At 33.6% G+C, this 10,870-nt stretch overlaps 1 long non-coding RNA gene across 2 annotated transcripts; it reads right to left on the bottom strand.

Annotated features, from left to right (window-relative positions):
• Positions 1–352: 352 nt before the first annotated feature.
• Positions 353–5,767, bottom strand: LOC125681154 (uncharacterized). Of its 2 annotated transcripts, XR_007372172.2 has the most exons (4): positions 5,637–5,752; positions 2,518–2,611; positions 1,862–1,914; positions 353–584 (listed from the first exon to the last, which is right to left on the bottom strand). It is a non-coding gene; the product is annotated as an uncharacterized LOC125681154 (long non-coding RNA). The 2 variants fall into 2 exon arrangements; XR_008800436.1 differs by lacking the exon at positions 2,518–2,611 and having other exon boundaries at positions 5,637–5,767.
• Positions 5,768–10,870: the final 5,103 nt, after the last annotated feature.

Genomic DNA, 10,870 nt, shown 5'->3' with positions numbered 1-10,870 from the left:
AATTTTACTCTTTATACTAAAGAAATTGATCAGCAAATGTGAATCATTAGTACGGCTGTGCTCTGCAATGCATGCAAGCAGATAGTTATAGTTATACAGTATCAAAGTTGGTTAAGAAAGTAAGTACTATGTACAAGTTACTGCTCATAAATGGAAGTTGAATAGTTGAAAATTTCCCACATGTACTGGAATATACATTGTTTTCTTATCTACATGTATTGATCAGAAAGTAAGACAATATTACACTACTGTATCTGCATAAAAGTTTGTTTTTAGTCTTATATATTAAAGAAATCAAACCTTTAGAGTGGAAAATCTCTAAAATATGTATACATAAAATCAGAAGCTGAAATTTTATAAATTTTAATTCAATATTTATTTAGTATATATACATACATTTTAAAGTTATAACAATTTCTTAAAAATTCTTGGAAGTTATATTCATAACTTTAGTCTGTGACATGCACTTTAGAGTATCCCATACACCATATTACAGGATTTGAAAGTAGATCCTTAATGTAAACTGGTGAATTCATTTAGGAATGTGCACTCCAGTACACCAGCTATTTCCCCAAATTGAATCTCTGAAAGAAAAAAAAATCACAATGATCAATATAAGCTATCTAAATTTTATTTTCCAGTATGAAATATGAATACTGATTGATTGTTTTTTATGTTCGTTGAGAATTTTTCACTCATACTGAGACTTCACCAGCTGTAGGTGAGGTACCACAAATTTAGCTCTATGTTTAACGCTCAGGGCCGTAGCAGTGAGGGTTCTCTATAGTATCAACTTGAAAGACTTTGCATGATATAATATATGCAAGGTGAAGATAATGATATAATACATATGTAAATCAACACAACATGATGTACTAATTTGGACCCAACCTAAAGTCAAAACTCTGGGGTTGCAAAATCCACAATTTTAGTGCATCCTTTTCTGCTTTTTCTAATTATGCACGGACTTTTCATACTGTATCAGCAAACTAAAAGAAGTCTTTCAAATGATAAGGACAATAATCACCTTGGAATCAAAGTCCCTATCCTTGGAATCAAAGTCCCTATCCTTGGAATCATGAAATTAATTCCAGTTTTGGTAAAGGCCTGCCTTAATTACTCCTTCTAAATATCTATTCAGTTTCAATTTAGTATCAATAGCATTAAAGACAAGAGGCCCATGGGCAACATTGCTCACATGAGTTACTTTGGCCCATATCTAAAGATTGTTCTTGTATATTTGTATGTAAAGCTTTGATCCCTATTGTGGCCCCAACCTACCCCCGTAACTATGATTATTTACAAAATTGAATCTGCACTATGTCAGGAAGCTTTCATGTAAATTTCAGCTTTTCTGGCCCAGTGGTTCTTGAGAAGAAGATTTTTAAAGATGTTTCCTATATATTTGCATGTAAAACTTTAATCCCCTATTGTGGCCCCATCCAACCCACGGGGGCCATGATTTTAGCAAACTTGAATCTGCATTATGTCAGCAAGCTTTCATGTAAATCTCAGCTTTTCTGGCTCAGTGGTTCTTGAGAAGAATTTTGTGATTATCTCCCCTTTGAAAGGGACATGATCCTTTATTTGAACAAACCTAAAAGCCCTTCACCTAAGAATGCTTTGTGGCAAGTTTGGTTGAAATTGGCTCAGTGGTTCTTGAGAAAAAGATAGAAATGTGAAAAGTTTACAACGCCGACAAACAATGGACAAATTTTGATCAGAAAAGCTCACTTGAGCCTTTGGCTCAGGTGATTTAAAAACAATATGTATTCCCCAGAAAGAGGGGTGACATAATAAACTAACTGTAACATCATGCTTCAAAATACTTACAATTTATATTAAGACACTGAATACTTACAATTTACAAAGACACTGTACCATTTGTTGGGCAGCAATTAAAACATATGGCTTCTAAAAGGGAAAAAAAAATCATGCAGTTATTCAGTATGTAACAAAACATGCAATATTATGAAATTATACGATTTGTCAATAATTAAGATTCAGTATATCCCATGAAATAGTGTGTGTCATCTGCAAGTGTCAACCAAGACAGAAAGACAGGCAAAGTGATAGCATAAGCAATAATGTATCTCTTCATGAAAACATTTCTAAGATCTGCTACATGTACAATTATTAGCTTTATTCTTATAATCTTAAATTGTTTGACTTGTATCTGATGAAAGTTTTGAGGTAGAAATTGTGTTTGTGCCTTTGTTGCATGCATGTACATAATTTGTAAATGTAGTTGTACTCCTAAGTAGATTTTACATAATAAAACACTGAACACATTATATGTACTTCATAACGTCTGTTACATATACATATACAACCTGATAAAAAGATGTTTAAATGCTATAAAAGAATTTTAAGAAACATGAATTATCTGCATGCAGTGTATAACTTGGCCAAAACTTTAAGGACAAATAAAATGATCTTGCGTTGTAGGTGACAGAATAATCTACTGTAAAATCTTGAAAACATATCATTACATTCAATTGTAGGAAGATGCGATACCTTGACAAATCTAGGATTCCTTCGAGGTGGCCTCAATTAATATACCTTAATTGTTCAAAGGGTGGTGAATCACTCAAATTTCCCAAAAAGTATACTGAAAACAGACAGGTCACACATGCACAAATATCTATTATGATTTGAAATTTAGGCTAAAAATATAAATTGCTGTGTTTCCTCAAACATTTATTAAGTCAAAATAATGGCAATTAAGTTGCTTTAGGATAAAAAGAATTCCGCTTCTCTACGATACACTTAACACTTCCATGTATTGAGGTGTACCAAAGATGATTCGAATATACCAGTCTAATTTTAATTCAGATTGGGATATATAATTCATATCTTTTTTCTTTAATTGTCAACAAAGTTTTAACATTCTGATCTCAATCTCCATTTAAACAAATCAATTATAATGTCTTTAATATTGAACATGGCCAGGGGCTCATTTTTCACTTTTTAATGGCAACTTTTAGATTCAGTTTGATTAAAATTACTTATTATTTGTCGAAATGCGCATCTGGTGCATCAAAATTGGTAACGTATAAGTTTTATATTATGACCCCTGGGTCGAGGCCTCTGCTGGTGGACTGTTAGTCCCTGAGGGTCTCTACAGCCCAGTAGCTTAGTACTTGGTTACTAGCTTGAAAATACGGATGTATATTGAATTGCTGTTATAAAATTTAGAAATTCATTTCAAAATTAAGGATTATCTCCCTCGTGCATAACTCTTATCCTTGGACGAATTTGGCTCCACTTTTTTAGCACGCTGTTTTTGGCTATATATATTTAGCTCTAAAACTTCATTAGTTATTTCGGATTTCAAACATTTCGGTTGAGCATCACTGAAGAGACATTATTTGTCGAAATGCGCATCTGGTGCATCAAAATTGGTACCGTATAAGTTTTACATTATTATAGATGAATTGATCAAATCACAGAATTTTCAAGTCCCCAAATAATGTTTCTTCAATGTCAGATATCTTCAACATTATGGGTTTATTTAAAAAACAAGGGGATTTGTGTTTAATTTAGGATCAGAAACAACAATTTTTATTTGAGGCCTTAATTATGCTTTTAAATTTTTAAAACTCCATCAACATGCAATATATTTGATTATTTACAATTGTATTTAATTCACAATTCTTTTTACAAGGCCTATAACTCAGTAAACTATAGCACAAACTAAAACATGTAAAATAATTAACATTGCACAGTCAACTTTTCATTAAAGAGAGCTTATAATTAAAAAATTCGTTACTTTAGGTTAAATATAATACTCAGTGCACAATATGATCCTAACTTGGCCAAACTTGAAAAAAAAAAATCCATGTATGATCATGCAAAATAATTTCTTCTCCTAAATTTCTAGAACAGTTTCTGGCTCACAGCTCAATTTTGATTTCTGAGACTTTAACTGTTTAATTAGGTTGAGAAATGTAATATTATAAATGAAACAACAAAGAAACAGACAAAATATAGTTGATGTATAATAAAACAATAGTTAATCACAGTGTCGTGCAATGTAATCCTAATTGTGATTCAATATTTTATTTAAGATTTCTAATTTTTTTTACATGTCTTCTAACATACAGATACATAACTAATCTAACTATGAAAAAGATTATTGATTATATTACATGATTGTTTCTGTAATTATAATCAAGTTTGTAACTGGAGTAAGTAAATCTAAATTAATCAAAAAGAGAAATGCATGTAGGTATTTCATTCATAAAAGGGGAACAATTTTAAGAAATTACTTAGAGAAAATATTTACTGCTTCATGAAAATATTTACTGCTTCATGATGTACTATCAGTAAAGGAAAAAGTCATGATGTACATCCATGCATATTGTCCAATCACATTAAATATAATGTGTTAATGATTAATATATATCATGAATGCTTGCATAAATAAACATTAGTAATTAATACATGTGTGTGGTTACAGAAACTCAGAGCTATAGACTGTCAATGTGTAAATGAGTATGAGACCTGCACCACTCAGAAATTTTAAATGTTTTCTACAATGATTTTATATTAAGACTACAATTTTTTTGCTACATATACAAGGAGAATCTATGGTCCCTGCATGATCTGATAAAATTCTTTTAATTAACACACTGTCCCCTGATCTCTTATGCACATTTGTTACCAGATCTAATATACATGTTATATTGACAATTAGAATCCTGCATTAGATAAAGGGAGGATCCTGTTAAATATAATGCACTCAGCTTGTCCCCTGATGTCCTTTGCAGTTTTGTGATCTTGCAACTTTTAAAATTATCACTGGTACATTATTGGCAATGGTTACTGTATATATACATGCATGTACTACATCTAGTCATGTTCTAATTTCCTTTTATTGTTGATTTCCCTCCACTTTAAAACAATCCATAATGACATATCTCATAAGGACAAGTTGGATTTTTTCATTTATACATATGTACCAAATGATTATCAAACAAATACACACATGTCATGTACTTTTTATTCATTCTAATTTTCTTAGGTGTGCTTCATGCATCAATGAAATTAATTAAGAAAATCTTTACATTTCAAAAAATTATGAATGGGTATAATATACACCACAATAGATCCAATCAATAAAATTTACTTTCTTCATAAAATAAATTCACTTTATCTACACTGCTACATCAGGAAAAAGATTATGTTTCCACCAAAGAAATATTAAGTTTATAAGTTTTAAGATACTTGTATTAATGCATCTTTCTTTGCTTGTAACACTGTGTAACATGCACATTCACAGATACATATACCTCAAACATGAAACAGAGTATAGTATTTTCTGCGTGAAAATGGTAAATTGTATGTAACATTTCAGTGTTTGTTAAATTGAACACAATCCCTATGCAACATTAGAATTTAATTATGGCATTTTGAAATAGAAAGATGCCTTCTCAATTTTTTTATTCACGATAATCAAGACTTCTTTCAAAGTTGGCCAGGGTCCAAATCTAAGGACGATAACTCTTTCTTACTATTTCGTATTTAAGCTATATTAGCTGATGGCGGTAGGTAAATAATGCATTGATACGTAGATCTATATATTGCAAAAACAAATAAAGCACAATATACCATAATTTCTAATTGATACTTACATTAGCACTGGAATTCCTTAAAGCACATCCATATTCGGTAGAAAATTCACCGGGTCTCAGGTAGCTCGCGTTGGAGTTTCGCAGCAGCGAGATTATATTTCATGGTGGGCGGTAAATCTAGTACTGCCGACTCCCGACTATCCCGGATTGCGATGTTTTATAGATTATATTAAAACCGGCTAACAGAATAACTTCATATTTCTTGGGAACAATCTTTATGTCCAAATTGATTCATACAATTGAAAAAACAACAATATTAATAGGTATAAATACTTAAACTGGAGATGCAGCATGCTCAAAAGCGATAAATCTAGTACTGTGTTTTAAATGCCAAAACCGAAAACGGACATTCTTCATTCTATGCATGATTTTACGAAGAGAATGGTGTTTTTTAAACGATATTGAACAAATCTTTGTATCTAACAAGAAGTATTGTTTTCTTTTTCACAGTTATTATACTTATATATACAGGTATTTATGATCAAAGCATGGTACAATCTAAAATGGCGATCACATGTTCAATTAATACTTTTGATATGTGCAATTATCACCTCATCTGCGTCAGTGATATCGACAAGAAAGATAAAACTTAATCAGGATTATTCTAGTGACTGTACATCTTAATGAAAGTGGACAATGAAAATCATGTCACTTGGACACAGAACGATTGGGTTCAAGTTCTGTTCACCGATGAGTCCAGGTATTGTTTGGACTTTACAGACAGGAGGCACCGAGTGTGGCGACGACAACGTGAACGTTTCCATGATGCCAACATCAGTGAACATGACCGTTATGGTGGTGGTTCCATCATGGTCTGGGGTGGAATCAGCAGGGATGGAAGAACAGATCTTCATGTCCTGGAGAGAGGAACAATGACGGGGGTGCGGTACCGGGATGAGATCCTCGATGTTTACGTCAGACCCTACGCTGGTGCTGTTGGCCCTGAGTTCATCCTGATGGATGATAACGCCCGTCCTCATCACGCCAGGGTGGTGGAGCATTTCCTTCAGCAGGAGACAATTGTCCGTATGGACTGGTCAGCGCCCTCGCCAGACTTGAACCTGATTGAGCATGTATGGAACATGCTGCAGGTTGCCCTTTCACGCCGTAGAACACAACCCACGACTTTGACAGAGCTCGGAAACGCCCTCGTGGAAGAGTGGAACAACCTTCCCATTGGAAACATCCGGGTGCTTATTGACAGCATGGCTCGACGTTGTCAAGCCGTCATTGATGCAAGGGGAGGCCATACCCGGTATTGACATTTCATCGACTAAGTGTAATGATGGACTATCCCCAAAAACTGTGTAATTCTTTCTCTGGTTTGCTGTTAACTTTTTGTAATGAAATGCCTTTTGGTGTTGTTATCAGATTTCAAGCATTCCGTATTGATAAAAGTTCATGCTGTTCATGAATTTTCATTCATAACCTGAGTAAACACGTTTCTGAGTCAAATTTATGTCTTTTGTTATGTTAGTGGTAAATTACACACATATAACCTAGTGATCCTTATCAAATTTTGAGTAGTATATTATATTTATAAAGCAAGGTGTACAGAGAAAAATTTGAGTGTGCGTTTTGTAATATCATTTTTAAAGTTATTCTATGAAACACAAAAAATCATTTCTTATAAAAATGGTGATACTGAAAACTTTGATGCCTTTGGAACAGATGGAACCAAATATTTTCATAGCTCTCTCTCTCCTTCTTTCTTTCTTTCCTTCTCTTTCTCATTACATGTATATTATGAAGATATACCATGAACTATTTACAGAATGTTTGTTGAAAAATGATAAAAAAAAAAAAAAAAAGAAGAAGATGAAAACCTGTCATTCTGACAATTTTTGCTTTTAAGAAACCCGATGAAAGAGAAAAACTCAAAAACCCATAGGCGTTCGCACGTTACAAAACCATCACTGATACGGCCCTGAGCGCTAAGCATAGGTTTAAGGAGGGTGTTGCGCCGAAGAGTGAATTTTCCCTAATCGGAGCTCGGTGCCAGTACTCGTGACGTAGACTGACCTTCATCCGTACTTACATATGTACATGTATACTCTTATTGCGTATTTGCCATTTCAATACCTGTAGGATTCCCCAGTAATAAGGACATCCTTATACATTTTATGTGTCAATACATTATATGAGTGTAAACATAAGTTTTGAAATCGTGAACATTAAATTGTGGGGTTTTTTCTTCTAAATATCAGAAACAATGTATACGGTTAGATGTTACAAGCGTATCAAGCATTTGATATTCTACACGACTACAGTCTAAAAGCTCTTATATTCTATGTATTATTTTCTACAACCAACAGTCCCGTGAGGATCCGGGTTAGAATAGGTCCTCAGTACCCCTTGCTTGTCGTAAGAGGCGACCAAATGGGGCGGTCATTCGGATGAGACCGCAAAAACCGAGGTCCCATGTCACAAAAGGTGTGGCACGATAAAGATCCCTCCCTGCTCAAAAGCCGTAAGCGCCGAACATAGGCCGAAATTTTGTGACGTCTCCATATGAGTGAAATATTCTCGAGTGGGACGTTAAACAATATACAATCAATAAATCTACAACCAACAGATAGCAACTGCACATGACTCTGACCCCAAACAAAATATGGGAAGTTTAATACCCATTAATAAAGTTCAACAAAATTATATGTACGTGCACCTGAAAACATTAATTCACCATAGCATTATGCTACTGGAATACATAACATCTTATCCACTCCAACTGTTTAACGGTTATTTACCTTATTAGGCCTTTTGGTTTTTCTTTTAGAGGTTCGCAAAGTTCACAACGGGTTTTCGTGAAAGACGCCATATTTTGCCTTCGTCAACGACTTTCACTCAGAAAAACATACAAGTTCTCGTAAGCAACCTTGACTTTTAAAACACAGGTATTGCATGCACTATTCGGCGTGTTTAACACGAATCCCATTCACAAACTAACAGTGTCCAAGTTGGAAGCTTATTGCAAACTCGGTATATTGTAATAAACAGAGATGTGACCTGAAGCATTAATAAAAACTAGAAGTGTGTTTAAATCTAGATGGAAAACGTAATATGAAAAAAAAATGTGTTCGTGAGGGATTCGAACCCGGTCGTTGTAAAAAAAAAAAAAAAAAAAAAAAAAAGAACACATCTTTAAATATTAAATTCGACGACCTTACCCACTGAACCACGCATTAGACCATACATTTCTAGTTAAAATTAACGTACAGGCGAAGTTGAAAATAATATCAGTGAAGTTTCGATTTTTTTAAATTTTACAATAAATGCCCCTATGAAACAAAATTTCAAACCGACAGTTATTTAGTGGAAAAGTCGAAGAACATATTCATGCTAAATTCATTTTGTTTCACGAAAGCAGTTTTTCTGAAATTCGGGGATACCCCTCCATTTTAATGCTAAAATTCATATAAATCGCTTATTGCTTGATTTAAACTCGAATTATTTTGGCTAATTTGTGTTAACACACGTCTTTAAAACTTATTTTCAAAAATATTTGAATCAACACATAAGTTCCAATTGGTTTTAACATATATTTGAACAACTTAATGTGATAGATCTTCCATGCAACACCTTTAGGGAAATTAAGGTGAGACGTGCAGCATCTTCTTTGTGGTACTTTACCTATAACTAGTGACGTCTCTAAATATGGGTAATAAATTCTCGATGGGACGTAAATCAAACAAAACAATTAATTAATCGATTCGATATATTCCAGTAAACTCGAAATAAAGGACACTACAGAGTCGTCCACATCTGCTTCATAATTACATATTTCATTGAACATAGATATTGATGGTAAATTAAGGACTAAACTTTATGACAAACGGGATGGGATGACTTCAGCATCTCCATTGTCAACTTCCCATATTTATGTATTCCATTATCACCTGCATATGGTGTTTATATTCGTCAACTGATTCGATACATAAGAGCTTGTTCTGCGTATGATCAGTTTTTAATCGAGACAGGCAACTGACAAACAAGTTGATGTTCCAAGAGTTTTAACACTCTCGTTTAACGTCAACATTTCACCAATTTCATGGTCGTTATATCGATCTAATTTACAAATACAGCCTATCATTTGGTCAAATCCTGTCTTACTTGTTTCATACCGATTGTTAGTCCGTTCTCTACACATTAATTTTGACTGCGAATTACTTCATTTACCTGATCGAGATGTAGGGCTCACGTCGGGTGTGACCGGTCGACAGGGGATGCTTACACCCCCTAGCCATCTGATTCCACCCCTGGTACGTCCACGGGTACGTGTTTGCCAAACTCTTAATTTTGTATTCCTAATAGGTGTTTTGAGATTGATCACTGTTCGTTATCTTCACCTTTTCATTTAGTTACAACTATGAAATTCACATATGATAGGAATTAGCATGAGATATTATATACAAAGTCAAGATAAGATATACAAATTACTTTACATCATAAAGTGATATTATTGTAAATAATATGTTTTATGCATTTATATGTAACAATACACCGGTACATTATTTTGCTAGCTTTGTGACGTAACAATGCACTAGTACATGTGTGACGTTAGATTATCTCTTGACGTAATAAATTACTTTATCACGCCTCAGACAAAATTGTTGAAATCTAATTGGTCAGATCTTGGTCACATGACGCCGTGAAAAAACCCGTATCATGCGAGTAAAATCCGTATTGGGCGAGTAATTTTATTTATCGTCGGGTTCGACTTGCAGCCGTGTCAAAAGGAAAGACATTTGACTAAGTTGTATGATTATAAGAAAAGTTGTTAGTTCACTATGCCTCAGTACATGATCTCTAAGTAATTCATGTTACTGTTTCTAAGTTGTTAGTTCACTATGCCTCAGTACATGATCTCTAAGTAATTCATGTGACTGTTTCTAAGAAAATGGTTTGCTATGTGAACTGCCAGTACATGAACTCTAAGTAATTCATGTTACTGTTTCTAAGTTGTTAGTTCACTATGTCTCAGTACATGATCTCTAAGTAATTCATGTTACTGTTTCTAAGTTGTTAGTTCATTATGCTTCAGTACATAATCTCTATGTAATTCATGTGACTGTTTCTAAGAAATTGTTTTGCTATGTGAACTGCCAGTACATGATCTCTAAGTAATTCATGTTACTGTTTCTAAGTTGTTAGTTCACTATGTCTCAGTACATGATCTCTAAGTAATTCATGTGACTGTTTCTAAGATGTTAGTTCACTGTGCCTCAGTACATGAT

This window comes from Ostrea edulis, chromosome 2, assembly GCF_947568905.1.
Source record: "Ostrea edulis chromosome 2, xbOstEdul1.1, whole genome shotgun sequence".
Classification (NCBI taxonomy): domain Eukaryota; kingdom Metazoa; phylum Mollusca; class Bivalvia; order Ostreida; family Ostreidae; genus Ostrea; species Ostrea edulis.
The sequence above is the reverse complement of the archived record's forward strand: the minus strand, read 5'-3'. Positions and strand labels throughout refer to the sequence as shown.